The following is a 21,929-nucleotide window of genomic DNA, read 5'->3' as shown; positions in this document are numbered from 1 at the left end:
TTCAGAAAGGTTGAGGACATTTGCCCAGGGCCACACGGCTGGTTGGTGTGCAGAGCCAGAACCACACTTGGGGTGGGAGGTCTTTGATTCCTGCTGGGCACTTCTTTCTGACTCCCTGACCCCAGGACCCACTTGGCCTGACTCTGAGCTTCAACCGTTGCACTACAATCCCGCTGCACAAATGTTCTGAACGTCTGAATAAACAAGGCCGGACAGCAGCAGCCCCAAGGCGGTCCCTGCTCCCAGCTTGATGCTGGTGAGTTACCCAGACGTGTAGAGAACTTCCAGGATGGGGTGCAGCTCAGGCAGGAGTCAGCATTAGTCAGCAAACAGTCACGGAGCAGGTAGGTCTTTGACCCTCTCTTGCTAGCTCACTTTCTCAGCTGGGGACTCCTTTCTCACAGGTACGAACAATACCACCCCTAGTTCTCTCTCTCACTCATTCTGTCTCTCTCTCTCCCCTCCCCTTGCCCACTCTCATGGGAAAAACTCTCCAGAGGCTTCCGATGTTTTTAGTGGTTGGTTAAGGACGGCCGGAGTGACCCACTTATGAAAGGTTCATTTCGGAGTTCAAGCAATGAGTTTTCCAGAGCCTGCCTCTTCCAACCCACACCACTGGAGATGAATAAACGATGGTTATTGTTATTGGGCCCAAAGGATGCTTTGAATACAGGGAGCTATGATCTGTCTGCCTAAGTCAATCTCATATTCTTTTCTCTATTCCCTGTGACACCAGAAGGCAAAATGGGAAACAAGGGCCAAAATCACAAAGAGGCTGATTTTGCTTTGAAAGGAAGGATTTTCAAGTAATTGAAACTTTGGGAAAAAAGGAATGGCCGTATCAAGGGGCTGTGAGGTTTACATTGTCAGAGGTAGTTAAAGAGAATGAATGGCTACTTATCAAAATGTACTGGAAAAGGAGAGTATGGTTAGAAGAGATGACCTCTAAGGTCTCAACACTGAGAAATTTAATTTGTTTATCCTTCCTATGGACACATTTCTGGAGTTGGGTCAGAGGTCAGGGGTCAATGGTCAGGCACCTCCAGTCCATCTGTCGCCTTGGCTAACCCAAGCTGCTCGTCCACTTGGTCCAGCTAGGAATGTGTGGGCTGTGGCAGCAAAGAGAACAGCTGAACAGAAGACAAGCTAAGGGGTCAGAGCTCCCTGATTCCAGCTACAGCGCCACTATGGTCAAACTGAGCAGTGGCAACCACTTAAAAAAATAATAGATCCTTTGGTTTAGTTAACATCTTTATTGGAGTATAATTGCTTTACAATGGTGTGCTAGTTTCTTCTGTATAACAAAGTGAATCAACTATATGCATACATACATCCCCATATTCCCTCCCTCTTGCGTCTCCCTCCCACCCTCCCTATCCCACCCCTCTAGGTGGTCACAAAGCACTGAGCTGATCTCCCTGTGCTATGCGGCTACTCAAAGGATCTATTTTGATGAGATTCTAAAACAAGAATCCCTAATGATTTTCTCCCCTCGAATCACAGGAAAATGTGGCAGGGATATCATCATATCATTTGAATGTGTACCCACTTGCCAATTACTCTGGATTGATGCTTTCTGATGTCAGCAATCAGTTGAACATAAAATCTAAATCATATATTTGACACTTTATTCAAGACCAAAAAAGACTGGCTATTTAGGCAAAAACATCAGCTTCGTAGTTTTCCTGGCCAATGTGCTATCACTAAGCGGATGTGTATATTAAAACAGTTGACATTATGAGCAAGTAATGGTCAGGCCATTCCAATGGGCAATTTACTCTCCGGGAAACCAACAAGGCCTGTGCTAGATGCACGCCCTTTTCCAGGTTACTCAGAGCCATTCAGAAAATTACCATTGTTATTCACAAAATGCTCCACCAGTCTGAGGAATTAACCCTCTTCCCAACATGTCTCGCTTACTTGTTCTTCAAGTAATAGACATGTTAAAGCTGATGTGGGTCCAGTGTCTAAATAATAAAAAAGCTGCTTTTTACTGAGTGCTTGATGTGTTGCATACAACCTCATTAAGGCCTCACAAAAACCCAGATGTGTTATTATCCCTATTTTAACTGAAGAGTAGACTGAGGCTCAGAAAGGAAAGTCATTTGCCGGTCAGAATGGCCACCATCAAAAAGTCTACAAAAAATTAATGCTGGAGAGGGTGTGGAGAAAAGGGAACCCTCCTACACTGTTGGTGGGAATGTCAACTGGTACAACCACTATGGAGAACAGTGTGGAGGTTCCTTAAAAAACTAAAAACAGAACTATCACATGATCCAGCAATCCCACTCCTGGACATATATCTGGAGAAAACCATAATCTGAAAAGATACATGCACCCCAATGTTCACTGCAGCACTACTTACAATAGCCAAGACATGGAAGCAACCTAAATGTCCATTGACAGAGGAATGGATAAAGAAGATGTGGTACATATACACAATGGAATATTACTTAGCCATGAAAAGGAACGAAATTGGGTCATTTGTAGAGACATGGATGGACCTAGAGACTGTCATACAGGGTGAAGTAAGTCAGAAAGAAAAATATATGATATCACCCATATGTACAATCTAATTTTGTTAAATGATACAAATGAGCTTATTTACAAAACAGAAACAGACTTACAGATGTCGAAAACAAACTTATGGTTACCAAAGGGGAAATGTGGGCGGGAGAGATAAATCAGGGGCTTGGGGTGAACACACACACACTACTATATATGAGATAGATAATCAACAAGGACCTACTGTATAGCAAAGGGAACTCTACTCAATACTCTGTGATAACCTATATGGGAAAAGAATCTATAAAAATGAATGAATATATGTATAACTGAATCACTTTTTTTCTACACCTGAAACTAACACAACATTGTAAATCAACTATATTCCAATGAAATTAGGAAAAAAAAAAAGAAATTTGCCCACAGTCATACGGCAAAGTGTGAGATGAGTGATCATTAATATCCTTTTATATTGGGAGGTGCAGCTGGGATTTGAGTCGAGGTTGTACACTCATCAAAGCCTTTACACTTGGCCTCTTTGTGGTTCTGCCTCTTACGACTTGTGCTGCCTGTGAGGAGGAGGTGGGTCATGGCCATGTGTCACTGGCCAGAATCTGTGTCCTAAGGGAGCCGTATTGTGGACGTCACACTTTCAGGAGCTCCCTGTCAGTTAAGAGCATGTAGCACGAATGATTAAGATGTAGTCTCCCAACTTGGATAGGGTGCACAAAGAAGTTTCTAGAAGCTCACTGATACATTCAGTGTTAATGGAATCCATGGTCCGATCCTCAGTTTGCAGATGTCATCCTTGCTAAAACTGATGTGCCCAAGACTGCTATGTGGGCAAGGCTCCATGCCAGCTCTCTGTTCCCAGCTCCCTGGCACCACCGATTGCTGCCACACCAAACACTCCCCTCACCCAGGCCTGGCCTGGGTACATGCGTGAGAGACACCTGCTCCTAAGGGTCCAGCCCCATGGGCACAGGGCTTGGTGAGATGCTGGTGCCACTATGAGAACTGAAGGAAAGGTGTCCCTTCCTCCAGGCGAACGGAGCGTAGGCTGGATTTTAGCCCCTAATCACACACTCAGCTATGTGCCCCTGTGCAGGTGGCTGCCCACACGAACCTCCCTACAGTGCATGGTGTGTTCATTGCCTCAGAAATAAAAGCCTTGTCCATCAATAGTTTCAAATAGTGATTTCTAGGAAGCCTCAGAGTACAGCGTTTTCTGGAGCTCTTTTAGTAAGCAAAATCACTGATGCAATTGGGGTGATGAGATTGCTGGGCTGCTTGCAGCTTCCTGAAGCGTGTGCTGCCCCATCGGACAACCTGACCGAGGCGCCGTCAGGACCGCAGAAGTGTCAAGTGTAGAGGGCAGGAGGGCGTCTGCCCGTCAAGAAGGCTAAGCGCTTACTCTTTATTGCCAAACAAAGATTGTCTGGCATCTCCTGAAGTACAAAAATATAACTGCAGGCCAGACAACAATAAAGATCGAATAACAGGCTCATACCATCAATGGCCAGCCATTCTACAGCAACGTTCTCAGTCCAGAGTTTCTCAGACCTCAGATGGTAAACATGCTATTTACAAAACAAAAAGATGGACTCAACAACTCTGTTCCCCAACATCCCTGTTCCTTTAAGAAGAGGGCAGCCTACCACTCCTGTGAAACTCAGACCCCACGGCCACACTTCATTACACTGTTCACCAAACTGAGGAGGCGCCCTTTCAGTGTGTCCCTGAGTGATTTCTCAGCCCTTAAACTACTCAAATGAGTATGATTTTGAGGTTGGTATTATTGATGTGATGTAAGAGCAGTTTTTCTGGGAAAGGCTGGCTTTTTAAATAGATTTCTCAAGAATTCAAGGGCTCCTGCAGCACCTTTTCTTCATTATATTTATGAGTCAATGAGGGAAGACGGCAGAGTGCAGCCTGTGAAGTGGTGCAACACTTGCACCCCAGGGAATTAATGAATGGATGGATGGATGGATAGATGAATGGATAGATGAACAAATGGATGAATGCATGAATGGATGAATGGGTAGATGAATGGATGGATGAATGAATGGATGGACGGATGGATGGATGGATGAATGAATGGATGGATGGATGAAATAATGAATAAACATTTAAAACCCCATGTATGTGTCATGCATGGCATTTGGAGATAATAATATTAAAAGCTAATATTTATTAAGCAACATTATATGCCAGACACTTTTCTAAGAAAGGTACATATATTTGCTCATTGAATCCACATGGCTTCCCCTTTTACAGAACTGGGTAGCTTGACTGCAACCACACAGCTGGTGGAATTTTTATTCTGAAATGCTTATTAGGCTTTTACATATTTTCCTTTTCTGAATTTATTTGACAGAGTTCTCTCTATATTAAGGATTGTCTGTGCTCATTTTATATTGAAGTATCTTTCCAAGTTTGCTATTCATCTTTTCATTGTGTGGTGTTTTTGACAGAGTCAAATCTGTATTTTTATTTCTATTTCATTTATTTAGTATCAGGCTTACAGAAACCCTTCTCACCCCAAGATTATTTAATCTTCACCTGAATTTTCAATGTTTATTATAATACATTAAAATCTTTCTAGAACTCATTTTGGTTTAATGTATTAGGTATGCATCTAACTTTCCTCTCCTCCCCCCACCCCAGCTGTTAGACAGTGTCCCAATATCATTTAATGAAAAGTTACTTGTCCAATCATTCATTTATTCAACAAATATTTATCCGGAACCTTCAATGAATAGACATTTTCTAGGTCCTCGTGATACATTACATTCTAATGGGAAGAGGCAGATAATAACAACTAAACATTTGATAGTAAGATGGTGCTAAACACAACCGACAAGAAGGGGTTGGAATGGCTTTCTTAGTCAAGGGTTGTCAAGAAAGGTCTCTCTGAAATGGTAACATTTGGGTAGAGACCTGAAGGAGGTGAGAGGTGACCCGTGCACCCCGGGAAGGACACGCCAGGCAGAGGGAACCACAGACACTAGACCATGAGGTGGGATTACACTTGGTTTGTTCACATCATAGCAAAGGGGCCATGCTAGCTGAAGTCGTACCACTAATGAGGGGAAAGGGTACTAGAAGTGAGGGGTGGCAGGAGTCAGACCCTGTAGGACTTGACAGGTCATGGTAAGCACTTTGGATTTGGCTAATGGTTGAGTGTAGCGGACTGCGTTTCCCAAAGACGGCCACAGGAACACCCCGTGTGTTTTTCTGCATCATGACATTGCCCTGTCCCCGTCAGGAGACTCTCAACCTCTTCGAATCTGGGCAGGCCTGCTGACTGCTCTGGCCAACAAAATGTGGCAGAAAGGATGCTGTCCCAGCCCCTGCCTCTTGTGGCAGCTTCCTCTTCCTGCCTCTTAGAGACAATCACAATGGAGGAAGTGCACAGACCTCAAGACCGGCATTCTGTCCAAGCCACATGGAGAGCCCTGGAAGAAGAGTCACAAGGTGCCAGGATGTGAGGGAAGAAGCCACCTTAGAAGGGGTCCTCCAGCCCCACCAAAACTAAACTGCCCCAATGGCTGACCCATGGGATCTTGAGCAAAACTGAAAGTTTGTTTTAAGCCACCATATGTTGGGGTACTTGGTTATGCAGCAATAAATAACTGGAACACTGAGGTAAGGAGGCCATTGGAGGGTTTTGAGCAAACATATGATTTGATTTTACAAGAATGCCTCTGGGTCTGTGCCGAGAACAGGATGAAGAAGGAGCATGTGGGAAGGAGACCAGTTTGCAGAGCAGGTGAGAGACCCAGGAGGTTGAGTGCTGAGAAGGGATTCAACTCTGGATATATTTCAAATGACATGTGAATGGGATCTACTGATGGATTAGATGTAGGCTGTGAAAGAAAGAAGTGAAGGATGGCTTCAGGGGGCTGGCCTGACCCTGGAAGAATGAAGGGATCTTCTGCTGATGTGTGAGGAAACCACAGGAGGAGCAGGACCGGGGTTGGAGAAATCAGGAATTCTGTTTTGGACATGCTAAGAATGTGAAGCTGAACACACATTCAAGTGGAGATGCCGAGTGGTGTTGGACAGCGGGGTTTCTGGTCAGAAAACAGGTCTGGGCTAGGAGAAGTCATTTTGGACATTGTTAGTGTTTCAATGGTCATATTGGACCAGATCACCTGGGCAGTGAATGCAGATAGAGCAGAGATGTTGGAGGACTGAGCCCTGGGCACTCTAGCATCTAGACACAGGAAAGAGTTGGAAAAGGAACCTGAACAGAAGACCAGTGAGATAGGATGAGAGGGAAGAGAAGGATGTTCTGGAGGCAGAAAAGAAGGTATTTCAAGAAGGAAGGAAGAGTTTACTGTGTCAGAGCTGCTGAAGAATCAAGCTAAATGAGGACTGACCATTCATTCTCGATATGAGTGCCCTCATTCTTGCTATTACTGATTCCAAAAGGTGCTTTTATCACACACTACATTTGCATGTGCATGAATGCGTGTGTGTGTACTTTCTCTTCTCTCCCATTGATCTGTTTATCCATCTGGAACGATATGACCACTGAAACTTTCATAGTTGAAAAGGCAAGCACCATGTCTGCCTCCACCTTTTCTTCAAAAATATCCTTGTCATTCTTTAGAAGTTTCGATTGGAATTTTATCAAGTTCCCCTCCGCCCAATGCATTGGAAATTTTATTTTACACACTTTTTGCATACAAATCAGGTTGGTGAGAATTCATATTTACTTATCTAGTTTCCATATGCCATGTGTTTCCATTTCCAAAAAAATTTTTTAATTAATTTTTATGGGAGTATAGTTTCTTTACATTGTTGTGTTAGTTTCTACCATATAGCAAAATGAATCAGCTATACATATACATATTTCTCCTCTTTTTTGGTGTGTTTCCATTTACATGCTTTACATCCCTAAGTAGATTTTTTTTTTTTTCGTAAAGGTCTCATGTGTTTCCTCTTAAGTTCTTTTCTAGATATTTACATTGCAGTGGCTTTTGTGAATTATATCCCTTCTTACTGGCTATTTTTGCTGTAAGAAATCTATTCATTTTTGTATGAAGAATTCTCTTATTATTTCTAATGATTTTACAGGTGATGCAAGCAGATTTCAAGACGTTTGCTATTGTCATGGGCATGAGGCCTCCCAGCTTTGGAATCATAGAGCCAATGTATAAGACTGTCCTAATTTCTGTTGATAAAATCATCCCTAGTTTGGAGAATGGGATTTAATGTTTTAGTATTACAAAGTGTTTCCCAAAGAACTCCATGATTCCCAGGTGCTCTGGGAATGATTGTAGCCACACATCTCAAATTGTCCCAGAGAGTCCCAATTTCAAATATTTTTCCCTTTGTTAACCCTTGAGTCAGACCATATGTCCTTTGATCTTTGCTTCAAAAAATACTGTCACGGTCTTTAGAAACAGGGACAGCCCAGGCAAAGTTATAACATATGGGATGTTTTCCCTCTGAACCCCTAACTTTCCTCTTAGATTTCCTCCTGGTTATGTGTGTGTGGGGCGTGTGTGTGCGCACACACACACACACACACACACACACACACACACACTGGTGTCCTGGAAGAAAATGATTTCATTCAAATATTAGCACATGTCCTGCTTCTGTGCAGCCTAGACTCAGGGTCGCCCTAAGGCCAGCTGGAGTGGAAGGTTTCAGAGCTGGGGAGCCTGGGTTTGAGCCCCATGTCTAACTGTATGGACTAGGTGAGCAGGTCACTTAACCTCTTGGAGTCTCTGTCCTCCATATGTAAAAGGAGTGTGTAATATCTACACTGGGGGACTCAAAAACTGACCGTGAAATGCTTGACACGGGTAGGAGCTACGGAGACAGCACCGATTCCTCTGATTTACAAGGACGGTCCGTCTTCTTGCTCAGGTCCTTAGGAAAATCCCTCGGTCTCCTACTCTACTCCCAGCTGTAGAAGCAAAGCGTCCAGGACAAGGATTCAGGAAGCAGCGGGGGCTCAGTTTCCTGATTCTCCCTTGTGTACACCTATCTGTACAAACATCCATCAAAGGCTGATCTCTCCCAGTGATAACCAACCAGCCACCACTTAGAGACTGCTGGGCAGGAACCATGTGGAAGACGCTCGTCGCTTTTCGCTGTCACCTTCCAACCGTCCACCCCTTCCTATTACTGCTCCAGTCTTCCTTTGGGGGAGGCCTCCCTATGCATAGCTTGAAGTCACATGGATGGATCTGACCTTTCCCTGGGGACAGGCACGTGACCTAGACGCAGCTCATCACTCTCTCCCTTCCTTCTGGCATCCTGTATTTTACATAAGTGATGCCCCCAACGTGGGAACAGTTGAGGTCATATCTGTTACAGTGGTGGCCACATTACGTGGCCCAGCCTGTGCCCCCATTTCCACTGCTGTGGTACCTAATGGTGTTCTTACTGGTTCTGCTGCCTGGACTTCATATCTCCTTGCTTGTTGCTCTTTAAGCCTGGTCATGCCCCCAGATTGTTCCAAAAGATGGTCTTTTTATTCAGCACAGCTCCACGTGGTTTCTTTCCCTTGCAACACGAGCACGGCTGATGAGGCCAAATTCCCAGAGAAAAATAAGAAAACAATTCTTCCCTTCACGAACATTCTCTCTTACTGTGGTCAACATCCAGGGCTTGGGAGAAAGGTGAAATCTTAAAACACATCACTAGGGCTTCCCGGGTGGCGCAGTGGTTGAGAGTCCACCTGCCGATGCAGGGGACACGGGTTCGTGCCCCGGTCCGGGAAGATCCCGCATGCCGCGGAGCGGCTGGGCCTGCGCGTCCGGAGCCTGTGCTCCGCAACGGGAGAGGCCACGACAATGAGAGGCCCGCGTACCACAAAAAAAAAAAAACCAAACAAAAAAAACCCAAAAAAACTGACAAAACGATGGCACTAAAGGATTTGTAGAACAATCACTGCAGTTTAATTTCGACTATTTAAAAATGGAAATAAATTAATTTTCCATATATGAGACTGGTTAAATGAATTATAGAATATCAGTACCAGGCAGTGCAAAGCAGTCATTTGAAAGAATAAGTTAAGTCATACTTAATGACATGCCATGAAGAACCAACATCATTTTTACTTTTCCTTTCCTTTTTAACTTACCTTTACTGAGAGTCACTTTCAACATTTTTTTCTTACATGAATCAGAAATATATAATAGCTATAGAATTACCATATGATCCAGCAACCCCACTCCTGGGCATATATCCAGAAAAGATGAAAACTCTAATTCGAAAAGATACATGCACCCCAATGTTCATAGCTGCACTATTTACAATAGCCAAGACATGGAAGCAACTTAAGTGTCCATCGACAGATGAATGGTTAAAGAAGATGTGGTACATATATACAATGGGATATTACTCAGCCATAAAGAAAATGAAATAATGTCATTTGCAGCAACGTGGATGGACCTAGAGGTTATCATACTAAGTGAAGTAAGTCAGACAGAGAAAGACAGATATCATGATAAGACTTATATGTGGAATCTAAAAAAATGATACAAATGAACTTATTTCCAAAACAGAAACAGACTCACGTACATAGAAAACCACTTATGGTTACCAAAGAGGAAAGGGGGGAGGGATAAATTAGAAGTTTGGGATTAACAGATACACATCACACTATATAAAACAGGTAAACAACAAGGATCTACTGTGAACAGTAGTAGCACAGTGAACTATATTCAATATCTTGTGATTATCTATAATAGAAAAGAATCCGAAAAAGAATATAGATAGATAGACAGATAACTGAATCACTTTGCCGTATACCTGAAATATTGTAAGTCAATTGGACTTCAATATAATAGCATTTTACATATGTAGCCTCACTGAAATCTCATAAAACCTTGTAAACTACATAGGGCAGTTTATTTTACCCACTTTACAGATAAAGAAACCAAAGCGTGGAAGATAAAGTGACTTACTGAAGGAGTCCCACGGCTGTCAACCTCAGGAGGCAGGGTGCAAGCCTAGGGGTTCTTCCTCTGAACTGCAGAGCAGGCTAGAGGGTCTGGAAATCAGGGATCAGCCATCCAGCTCCCCGCCACACCTTTAACCCTCAGTGTGACTTTGAACTTGTTTCTTAATTTCCTGAAACTCAGCTTCCTCACCTGGCACATTCCATTACCACTTAGCTCACATTGTAGAGGCGACACAAGGGGCTAGGAGCAGAGTCTGGAGATAGACCCCAGCTCTGCACGCTTAGACCAGCTCTCAGCTTTCTTCTAAAATAGGCACCATCCCATAAGGGCTCTGATGCAAGACACAAGAGAAGGCATGTAACACGCGAGCACATGCTTTCCACATGAGAGGCACTAAATACAGGCCATTTAGCATCACTCGGATGTCACGGTTACACGTATCTGCCTTTGGTTGCTGCGCACATGGACGTACAACATGTATGAGAGCTCAGGGGCACCCCTGCTCCTTTCCCACCTCCTGTTCACGACACCTCTGCAGGGTAAAGGACTGCATGTTGGTGTCATGGCTCTGACCTCTTATGTGTCTCCCCAACACCCATCTACATAGCCCCACTTCCCACCTTTAATCTTTGCCTCCTACCATTTCCCTTCAGATCTGACAGCTTAATTGCACAAAAACCGACGACAGCAGTAACAATAATAATGGCCGCCAACACTTATGGGGCCCTTTCAATGTATCACTCTTCTGAGCACTTTACATGTATTAGCTCATCTAACCCTTATTTAAGAGGTAGAGACTGTTGTTGTACCCATTTTACAGATGCCGGAAACCCAGATGCAGGTGTAGTGACTTGCCCAAAGTCACAGGAAGTGTTAGAGTTGGGACTTGAACCTAGAGGTCTAGCCAATAAGCAATGCACGTGTTTTCCATTTTCCAAATGCAAAATAAATAAAAATATGCATGGCATATCTGAACACGAAGCACAGATAATGCCCAGAGCAAGGGAACAGCAGTGACAAAAACAAAAACAAAACCTCAGAATGTTGAGTCTTTGTGCTACTTTTACTCTAATAATCTCACTTTAGTGAGACAGGAAACCTTGACAGCCTTACGTAAGGCAAGGCGCTCTTCCTTAACTTTGTACCAAGAGCCCAATACTTTGGGCAAAAGCGGGGACCATAATTTTTTTTTTTTTAATTGAGGATTCAGTGTGTACACTCAGGACTCAAAGAATGAGCGTACTGCTACCTCTTTGCTGATGTGGGTGTGAGTTAACATCTGGCCTTTAGTTAATTCTTGCAGCAATATCAGGTCCCAGACTACCTGAACAGTTCCCATCCCCTGGGATTTTCACCCCTTTGAATAAAGGGGGTTATAAAACACATATCCAAATATGATTTCACTTTTATATTTGTAAAACTTTAATAGCAAGGAATTCACATTTTAGGAAAAGAAATCTCTTGTCATACCATTAACTCTCTAGTTTCAAAAATACAGACACTATTGCTATTTTGTATTATATATGGGTCTTTATGTATCACGTGTGTATGCCTGTCTATACACATAACGTAGCATGTATATGTGCATGATGTGTGCACACGTGCACACACACATACAGACATTATGTGCTGTGCAAGGAATACAAACAGTGCTGTCAGCCCCTGCCGACAAGGAGGCCGTGTGTCCTGAGCCACTTCTGCAGGAGCGGCGGTGGCCTCAGGGTGAGCCCTGCATACTCTCTCCTTCCTGTGCACTCACTGGAGCCATGCACTGGGGTCCAGTCTGTGACCATATATATCATGGGCTCTTTGTGTGCGGTGTAGCCAATGGCCTAAATGGAGTTCAGACACACTCCTCCGGAAGCCTACAGGGCCAGCCACCATCACAACTGTGCGTGCCTGTGCTCAGACCCAGGTTGTGCATTCTTTACAAGCTATCCCCACGTGAATGCTGTGACCTTTCGGGACCACCTTCCAAATCTGCCTCTCCAATTGGTCCGGCCGCTCACCCAAGCCTGGGTTCTCTCTGTGGAGCAGATTGAGAGTCCCCGCTGCCCGGCCCTGGGGAGCTTGGGTCAGGCTCCTCTGGGTCACCCCCTGAAGGCTACAAAGGAAGGGTCACTTCTTTTCCACCCAAGGCAGCCCGAAGGGCCCAGATGATCTTTGGCTTGACCTTACCTCTCAACTCACGGGCTCCTTTTCTCCTTCTCCCAAGTAAGCTGTGCAACGTCTTTCTTCGGAGGCTGAGGGTGCAGCTCTCTTCTCTCTGGCAAGCTTTCTGAATGGCACTTTCCACATAAACAGGAAGAGTGCGTGTGGTCACCACTGAAGTGTGCAGGTGTTGATAGAGGATGTGAAAGTGTGGAGGCGAGTGACTAACCCAGCCAATGGCGTTTCCCCACCAGGCACCCAGCTGGCCGCCTCTCACCCACAGCAGGGCAAGGTCTACCAGAAGGCTGGAAGCAGCAGCCTGCACCCTACTCTGGGGGACCACCTGACACAAACCAGAAGAATGTGGTCAGGGAGGCCAAGGAGAAGTTCTCTGTTGCTCTACTCTTCTCCCTAACTCTATGCAAACTCTTTAAAAGAATCCCAGGAAAGTTTCTGAATCCCTTAAATATATTCTTATCATCAGGTACACTGATTTTGATGGGGTACTTGACTTGTCCGAAACTCTGCTGGTTCTCCCAAAGTGCCTGGAAATCCAAGAGATCAGAACCAAAAGACTCATCCTGCCTCTGGACTGTAATAAGACTTCTAGAACTTTCTAGGGCCAAGCTGCATCGGGAGAGGAGAAAGAGCATTAGATGAGAAGTCAGACAACCCAAGCCTGCTCTGCTTGAAGGGTTTTTACCTTCTCATCTCCATCCACCAGTAGGGCTCCCTGCTCCATGCCCTCACCTCCCCCTGCCCCACCCCACTCATCTCTGGAATTACTTTCGCTAACGTCACCAGGGAGCTTAGCCAATGGACACTTTTTCAGTTCCTGTCTTTTTTTTTTTTTTTTTTTTTGCGGTATGCGGGCCTCTCACTGTTGTGGCCTTTCCCGTTGCAGAGCACAGGCTCTGGACGGGCAGGCTCCGCGGCATGTGGGATCCTCCCGGACTGGGGCACGAACCCGCGTCCCCTGCATCGGCAGGTGGACTCTCAACCACTGCGCCACCAGGGAAGCCCTCAGTTCCTGTCTTATTTGTCCCCCTGTAGTGTTTGACACCTGGGACTACTTCTTTCCTTCTGGAAATTTCCCCCTGGCCCTGTGACCCCGAACTCTCCTGGTTTTGGTCGGGTGATTTCTCTCATTGTCAGGCTTCCATTCCTCTGCCGGCGTCTTAAATTTTGATCTTCCCCAGGGCTCTGTCCTCAGCCCAGTGGCTCATGTTCTCCCGAGCAGCCTCTTCTGCACTCCAGATGCTGCTACCCAAGCCCACATCCATCTCTTCCCAAGTGTCTCCTGCTCCCCCCGGGCATCTCCTGGGTATCAGGTTCCATGGTCCGGAATGAAACCCTGGTCGGGAAGACCCCCCCTCCCCTGGCCTGCATCACTTTCCATGTGGTCTGTGAAACCCTTCCTGCCTAGTTCCCAGCTTGCCCCTGGATTCCCACTCCTGAGTTTGCCTCCTTCTGACCTCTTGTTTGGCCCTTGACTAATAAGGCTTTTTCAGACTAGACTCTCAGTTTCCTCATCTAAGCAGGACCATCTATCCATACCCTCAGGCTGGATTCACTTCTGGACATGCCTAGAAACTCCCCACCCAATCCTATGCCGACCCCTGGGAAATGATCCCAGGACTGGCCACACCAAGTCCCCAAAAAAGGGAAAACTTTTTTTTCCCTATATCCAAACCAGAAACGGGGCATCTTCTGCCCTTTCCCACACACTCCTCGACCTCCAAACATCGAGCTCTATCAATTCTACCTCTTAAACCACACCTCAAATCCTCTCTCTCTTTTCCTTTCCCACAGCCATGCCCTTCCTCCAGACCTCGACATCAAAGGGACACGTGCACCCCATCGCTGTGGTGTGGAAGGGGAAGAATAGAATATCTACTCACACTTACTTGTTTGTTTTTATGAGGTTAAGCCCCACACAGCATGAAATTTACCATTAACCATTTTGATGGGTTCCAGTGGCACTGACCACAGTCATGTTTTAATGCACTTAATGCATGAGTACCATTGTACTGTGATCATTTGTGAATAATCACACACCTACTGGGAATATGCTGTGATGATTTCTTCACCAAGGAAGCTGTATGATCAGACAGGTGGACACACCTGGCTGCCTGACGCATCTCCCAGGGGACAGGCTCCAGAGTATATTCCCAACTGCCTCCACATTTTCTTTGTCAAGACTGCAAAAATGATAACATGATACTCTCCTCACTACCCTCCCAGACCTCACACCCTTCAATGGCTCCCCATTCCTTCCAGGAAAATCCCCAAGTCCCATCGCTGGGTGGGCAAGGTGCTTGATACAGTAGCCTCTGCTCTTTCCGGCAGCATCTCTGCCACTCTCATGACTCACCTCCTTCTTCACTACCCAAGACCATCATACCACTGGTGATTTTCTGAACACCCAGGCTACGCTAGACCACTCTGTCTTTTCCCACGTCATTTCCTCTTTGGGGGATGTCTTTCTTTCCAATGGCTATCTGACGAGACCCTGTGGATGCTGAAAACCCTTCCTCGTTACTCCTCTCTGTGGCAGAATTCATTATGCCTGTGCACTGCCACTGTAGCATTTGCCTCTGTGCTGGATGGTACGATGGGCGATTTGGTGGTTAAGAGGGTGGGATCTGACATCAGAAGGACTTGGGTTCGAATCCTGCCTCTGGCATTTACTGGCTCTGGTCCCTTGGGCACGTAACTTAGCTTCAGCTTCCTCATCTATGCAACACCCACGTCCCAGAGTGATGGTGTAAATTCAACCACATCGTGTCTGAACAGGATGTAAAGAGTATTCGGTAAGTGGTGGGGATTATCGTTATGGCTATTTTGTTTACCTTACTATTCAGAAAACTCCTTATAAAATGCATCAATTTGATACCAAGGAGACCTACTCCTGATAAGGCAGAATCCCTTCATTAAAAACAAAAAACAGGTTAATCCTTTAGTGTACACTTGTAACAGGTCAGAGAACGCATTTTCTGCCAGCTGTCGAGGGTGGGTCTGTGCGAACATCCCCAGCCAGGCCTCCTTCACTCCCTTTTCCGTTCACTTCCCACTGCTCGCCCAACCAGCAATAACCCACCACCTGCAGGTTGCTGAATGCTCTGGGCTGCATCTTGTCACCGTGCTTTTGTATGAGCTCCCCAAGTGCCAGCCCTGGCAGGGGGCACTCGGGGGAGACTGCCTGCCCCTCTCGACCAGCATCCCTGTGCTCCCCGTACAGACATCCCCATCCCGGGCCTGGGATGTAAGCAGCAACAAGTCCAAACTACTCTATGTAAAATAGACCAACAACAAGGACCTACTGTAGAGCACAGGGAACTATACTCACTGTCTTGTAATAAACTATAACGGAAAAGAATATGAAAAAGAATACCCATATATGTATAGATGAATCACTTTGCCATACACCAGAAACTAACACAGCATTGTAAATTAACTAGAAGGAAAAAATAATAAAAAACTGATAACTATCAATAATAATAATTATTATTTTTTTAAAAACACAGAAAACAAGTCCCTGGAGTTGGGGCTAGTCACAGATGCCTTCATTCAGATTTATTTCCATCCTCTGGTAAAACACCTGGCACGATGTTTGTTTGTTTGTTTTTTCCAGCTGTGCTGTGTGGCTTGCGGGATCTTAGTTCCCCGACCAGGGATTGAACCCAGGCCGCCAGCAGTGAAAGTGCAGAGTCCTAATCGCTGGACAGCCAGGGAGGTCCCTGGCACCATGTTTAATAAAAGTACTTCCTCTGCTACAACACCCATTACACTTAGTCAGTTACTTCGTTGTGCATCTTCTCCTGGAGGCTGGAGGCTTTGCAAGGTAGGGGTGGCGCCAGCCCTGTCCACGCCTGTCTCTGCGTGACCTAGGTCCTCAATAAGGATTTGTTGAGGGAGTCCATGAACGAAAAGGTCATTACACTGCAGCTGGGTGAAACCAATTACGAGCCCAAGTTCTGTCATGTGTTAACCTTGTCCTCCTGTGCAACCTGGAGCAAGTTATAATATCTCAGAGCTGCAGTTTCCTCATCTATAAATTGGGAAGCACAGGACACATCCTCCCATAGGTACGGGGGCAGTTTCCAAAGCAGGCTGCAAACTGCAAAGCCCTTTGTGAAAGTGATACTGCCGGGTGTGTTTGGAGCTGGGAGCAGGAAGTGATGAGCGAGGATGAAGGAAGAGTTGGGGCAAATGCGCTGCACCCAGCGGGTCAGCGGCAGGATGCCCGACCCCACCCACCCACCCACCCCCGCCCCGCTTCTCCAGCAGGAGAAAGTTAGGGCTTTACCTCTGACCCGGGGAAGGGCTGTGTTTGTGGAGCTGTTGCTCCCCTGAGCCAATTGCCTGTGTACTTGGCAAAGTTCTCGAGCCCTCCCTGCAGGGAAGTGATGCATCCTACATCCTCATGCCCCACAGTGGGGAACGAGAGCACAGGAAACACGGCTGGTCCTGTCTGCCGGGACCAGGAAACAAGCCCACGTGGGCAGCACGCGCTGGACCAAGGGGGGCTGCATGAGGAAGCCTCTCTAGGAAGGTGGGATGGGAAGGTGTGTCTGGGAATCCTGCAGTTCCCTGCTGGGCAAACGGAACAGCTTAGGTGGTAAATGGGTGAGGATGGGCTGGTCAGTGCCAGCTGGGGCTTCATCATCATTCCCAACCACACAGTGGGTGTGGGCAGCCTCCTTTGCCAGGTTGCCAGATTAGGTATGGAGACTGGCTACTGAGGGAGGGGGCTCACCTCAGTCCTCACCCGGTAGGACTGTGCAGGCTCACAGATGCACAGGTGAGAGTTTCCCCATCTCCACACCCCTCTGAGCACTCTAGCGAGGCCTCTTGCCCTCAGCAGGTGCTGTGAAGTTTGGTTGCGTGAACAGAAGGATCTAATCTAATTGCGACCTCTTTGCGTGTGTCTATATCTATTGTTTGTCCTGTGTGATAATGAAAAATAGCTGACGTTTATTGCATTTATGCTTACAATGCCCCAAGAAGCACTTTGTATGTATTTATTTATTTAATTCTCCAAAAACCCTGTGAAATAGATACTATTCTTATACTTATTTTACCAGTGTGGCACATGAAGTAGAGAAGTTTAAGAAATGGCCCAAGGTCACACAAATAATCAATGATAGATCTAGGGTTCAAACACAAGTATTACTGTTCCAGGGCACATGTAGACTCTCCACACACACATGTACACACTTTATTCACATACCTTTGTACGTATGTGTAAAAACAAGTCTACACATTGTGTTTATATTTATATGTAAATCTGTAAGCATAATGTTTATTCCTGGCATGACCATCCCACATGAAATTCTCCTGAGCAGCCCCAAACACACACACGTATATAAAATCATTTTACTGGTAGTAGTAAATTTCGGTAGCACATAAAGCACACTGAGGGAGGAGAGGGAAGGGGCCAAGATCGTGGAACGACTTATCTCTATTAGAACCAAAGATTTCCAGATTAAAAGGAATAACAAAGGAAACAATCAAAAGGAAGAAGGGACAAGTCTCATGCACTGGGTTTAGAAAGTACAGGTAAATAGGGAACAGATCAAGGGGAGGGAGGTATGCATCCCATCACACACAAGAAAAATTGCTGCGGGAGCTGCTCAGTAATTCATGACTGGAACACGAAGCAGGGACTGTGGCAGGGATAAAATAAGAAACAAATAGGGTAGATGGGGATGGAACATAATTACGGAGCCACTCAATCCACTGGCACCGTTTACCAGAGAATAAGTTGCATACACGAGAATTTGCATATAAATGAGATGCTGAAAGCACAGGAACGGTACAGTGATAAGACTTCATACATGTTATTAAAGCATGCCAGTGGGAGAAAAAATCATTCAATTGATACCATGTAGGTTTAACTACATTGCATGACCAAAATAAATTTTAAATGGTGTCCTTGGCTTCAAAACAGGTATGTGGCTTTCAATTCAGAATGCTAACTGATATTCTGTGTAGGTCTATCTCATTCATTTTATTCTTTTTTCTCTTCTTTAAACAATTTTATTTATTTACTTATTTTTAAAATTGAAGTATAGTTGATTTACAATGTCATGTCAGTTTCAGGTGTACGGCACAGTGATTCAGTTATACATACATATATATGTGTGTATATATATATGTATACATATATATGTGTATGTATTCTTGGCCTCATATATTTGAAGTATTACTTTAGGAACAAATATTTTAGAATAAATACTGAAGTATCAGTTCTCCCACTGGTTATGTGTAATCATTGCATTTTTTTTAACTTTCATGAAACACTCCTTTTTATTCTCTTGTTCTATGCAGCATGTAATTCCTAAACAAGACTCTTAAAGAATAATTTCTGTCTTTCATTGTTACTATTGACACAAGCGTCCTTTATAGTAAGACAAACTTAAACTTTATAAATAACCACAAAAACTTCTACAACAGTGAAAATGGTATTTAAAGCATCTGACACCTTACATCTGAAAGTTGTATTGGTGAAATAAATTGTGAAATGCAAATGGATTTTTGTATCAAATGAAGCTTTACAGGAATATTTTTAAATAGTGAGGAAACTCTCATTTTCAGTTTGCACATACATTGTCAGACGAGTCACAGTTCTGCTAGCATTGAAAGGCATATCCAAAAGGTGGCGAGGGGTTGGGGAGAGGGATAAATTAGGAGTTTGGGATATAAACACACTACTATATACAAAATACATAACCAACAAGGACCTACTGTAGAGCACAGGGAACTCTACTCAATATTTTGTAAAAACCTATAAGGGAAAAAAATCTGAAAAAATATAGATATATATGTAAGTATAACTGAATCACTTTGCTGTACACCTGAAATTAACACAACATTGTAAATCAACTATACTCCAATGAAAAAATTTTAAAAAAGAAAGGCACAGCCGCCTGCCACAAAGCACCCAAATCACACGACAGAGATGTAGGCCTGAGGCTTGGCCAGGTACCTGCTCCACCTCCCTAACTCCCAGCCACGTGCTTGCTGTGTAACTTGCCCCTCTGTCCCCCTACCTGGACTTACCTGCCCCAGGACAGGAACTTCTCTGAAGGTGGCTGTCAAATCAGATGCCCAGGTAGCAGACACTTCCTTGCCAAGCTCAGTGTACTGGACGGCAGCGGCAGAGAGGGATGTCACTTACCCTACTGTCTGTCTCTGGTCTCAGGGACTGCAGGCCATGCGGTTAGACGGTCTGTTTAATCAGTTCTCTGAGAAGTACCAGGAAAAGCTGCTCAAGGCTGGGGGTGACCAAACTGAAGTTTTCAGCATCCCTAAGCTCCTTACACAACTTAAGGACTTAGGAGGTCCTATGGCCCAAGAATGCTTATTGCTTGGTTGGGAAACTCTGCTCTAAGGTATGGAAGCTAAGAGGGGGTTATTATTTTCATACTCAGTAGGCCATTGGCTGATACGTGTGTGTTGCTATATCCCTGCATTTGGGGTTTGTTAGTTACTCTTTAATTGTCTTAAAATTTTGCTTTCTATATTTTGACGGTATGTTTGGGGGCACATAAATATTCCTGCTTGCTTTCATTTTGTTATTAATTATACTTTATACTAATTTATTAAATTATTCCATTTCTCATTATAATTACAATGCATTTTACATTGAATTTAACTTTGTATAAGTACTGTCTCCCCTGCATCCTTTACGTTTTGCATATTCCTGAGAGTCTTTATTTATTCTTTTAATTTTTATATTTCTTTGTCATTTTGATTTCTCTATTAAGAGTCTAGTAGCTTAGAGTTTATGTTTCAGCTGGTATTTGCCCTTTAGAAAAGGATTTTTCCCTATTTACTTTTATTCTCTTAATTAATTTAATTGCCTTTTCTTCTGTTATTTTTCAGGCTTCTCTTTTTTGATATTTCTTGCTACTTCTCTTATTTTGATATTTCTATATAACTTACGGATTCTTTTCTTTGAAAGGTAGAGATCCTGTTTCAATTCCATTGCCTTTTATTCTCTAAACCTTGTCTTTTTGAAACTGGTGGAAACATAAACAATATTTACTGTTTTAATTTTAGTAAACTGATATAATGTTAACAGAGAAGCCTATTAAATAGAAGTACTAACTGCACAATAATTTCAGTAATTCTGCTGGGAGCTGATGGTAACTGAGTGTTTACCCCGTGCTAGAAACCTGGGCTAAGTGCTTCAACAATGTGACTGGGGATGGGATTCCCAAGACTGAGGGCCCGGCCAAGGCCAAAGGGCTAGCAGAGTTGAAGCTGGAATCTGAAACCCAGGCTGTGTGATTCCAGAGGCCAACCCCAAATCCAAAGGGATGCCCTCTGAAATCTCCTAAGGAATAGACAGTCTCTTCTCCCCCAGTGGCCTCTGCAGCTCCTCCAAGGATGTTCAGATGGTCCTCTTAGCCAAAGGTCACTGGAAAAAAGCCACTTTGAGTGAATCCACTGCAACTGGGGACGAAAACTTGATACTCAATAGAGAAATAAGACGTTTGACTATGACTTAATCTTTAAAAATAAAGTGAAAAATTATGAAAGTAAGTTTATCTTACATTTATTAAAGTGTAGGTTATAATTGCCATTACGTGTTAATTTTTAAGACAAGAAATAAACTGAGTATTCTTTGGGTGGCTTTTGGGTGCAATATTCCTAAAAAAAACAGTAGGATGGCATATAAGGACATCCTTCACTTCAGATACTTTTATGACACAAGCATAAAGAAAGTGTCTCAAAAAAAAAAAAAAAAGGAGCAACTGCAGCAGCAGCAGCAAAGGATTTATATGTTTGCCTAATGCCTCTCTTAATCCTTGACATGAAAATCACTCTCTTTTGAAATGCCTAAGCGTGGATTTTCTCTTCAATTTTTAACTAGAGAAATTCTGCTAAACTGCCTTAGATAATAGTTTTACATGTGATTCGAAGAGCTCTCCAACACCATTTTTATCTGCTTCATGAAATCTTACCGTCTTTTGCAAAATGTATAATTTCACTTTGCAATTTACTTGCATCGCAAATCCACGGCATTGCACAGTCTTGCTCTGCTTAACGTCTGACAAATGAGGAGGGACAAACTGTATCAGTCTTGGTCCCTGCAGGAAACAGATGGCATACTCACTCAGACACTATAATTGAGGAGAGTTTAATAAAAAAAAAGTTTTAAAATGTTGTTGGACAGGGTTAGGGGAAACCAGTAAAGGATGCTGAAGGATATCTGGGTTAGCAACATCAGGAAGCCATTACCAGCCACCTCCATTCCTCTAACCGCCTCCTGTGACCCAGGGAGCATATCTGTAGCTGGCAGGCAGGGATGCTTCGAAGGAGCGGTGATTT

At 44.3% G+C, this 21,929-nt stretch overlaps 1 protein-coding gene across 11 annotated transcripts in view; it reads right to left on the bottom strand.

The window, feature by feature from the left end:
* AFF3 (AF4/FMR2 family member 3) overlaps positions 1-12,739 on the bottom strand; it is a 607,218-nt gene extending 594,479 nt beyond the window's left edge. For 8 of the 11 annotated variants that reach the window (XM_029232780.1, XM_029232767.1, XM_029232769.1 and 5 more), the window contains exon 1: positions 12,615-12,714. The gene's annotated coding sequence lies outside the window, so the exon portion shown is untranslated. Of the gene's footprint in view, positions 1-12,614 lie in introns of all 11 variants that reach the window. The other 3 variants (XM_029232776.1, XM_029232778.1, XM_029232773.1) reach the window with 2 other exon arrangements.
* Positions 12,740-21,929: the final 9,190 nt, after the last annotated feature.

This window comes from Monodon monoceros, unplaced genomic scaffold (genome assembly GCF_005190385.1).
Source record: "Monodon monoceros isolate NGI ecotype Baffin Bay Population unplaced genomic scaffold, NGI_Narwhal_1 Super_Scaffold_19, whole genome shotgun sequence".
Lineage (NCBI taxonomy): Eukaryota > Metazoa > Chordata > Mammalia > Artiodactyla > Monodontidae > Monodon > Monodon monoceros.
This window is presented reverse-complemented; position numbering and strand designations above follow the sequence as displayed.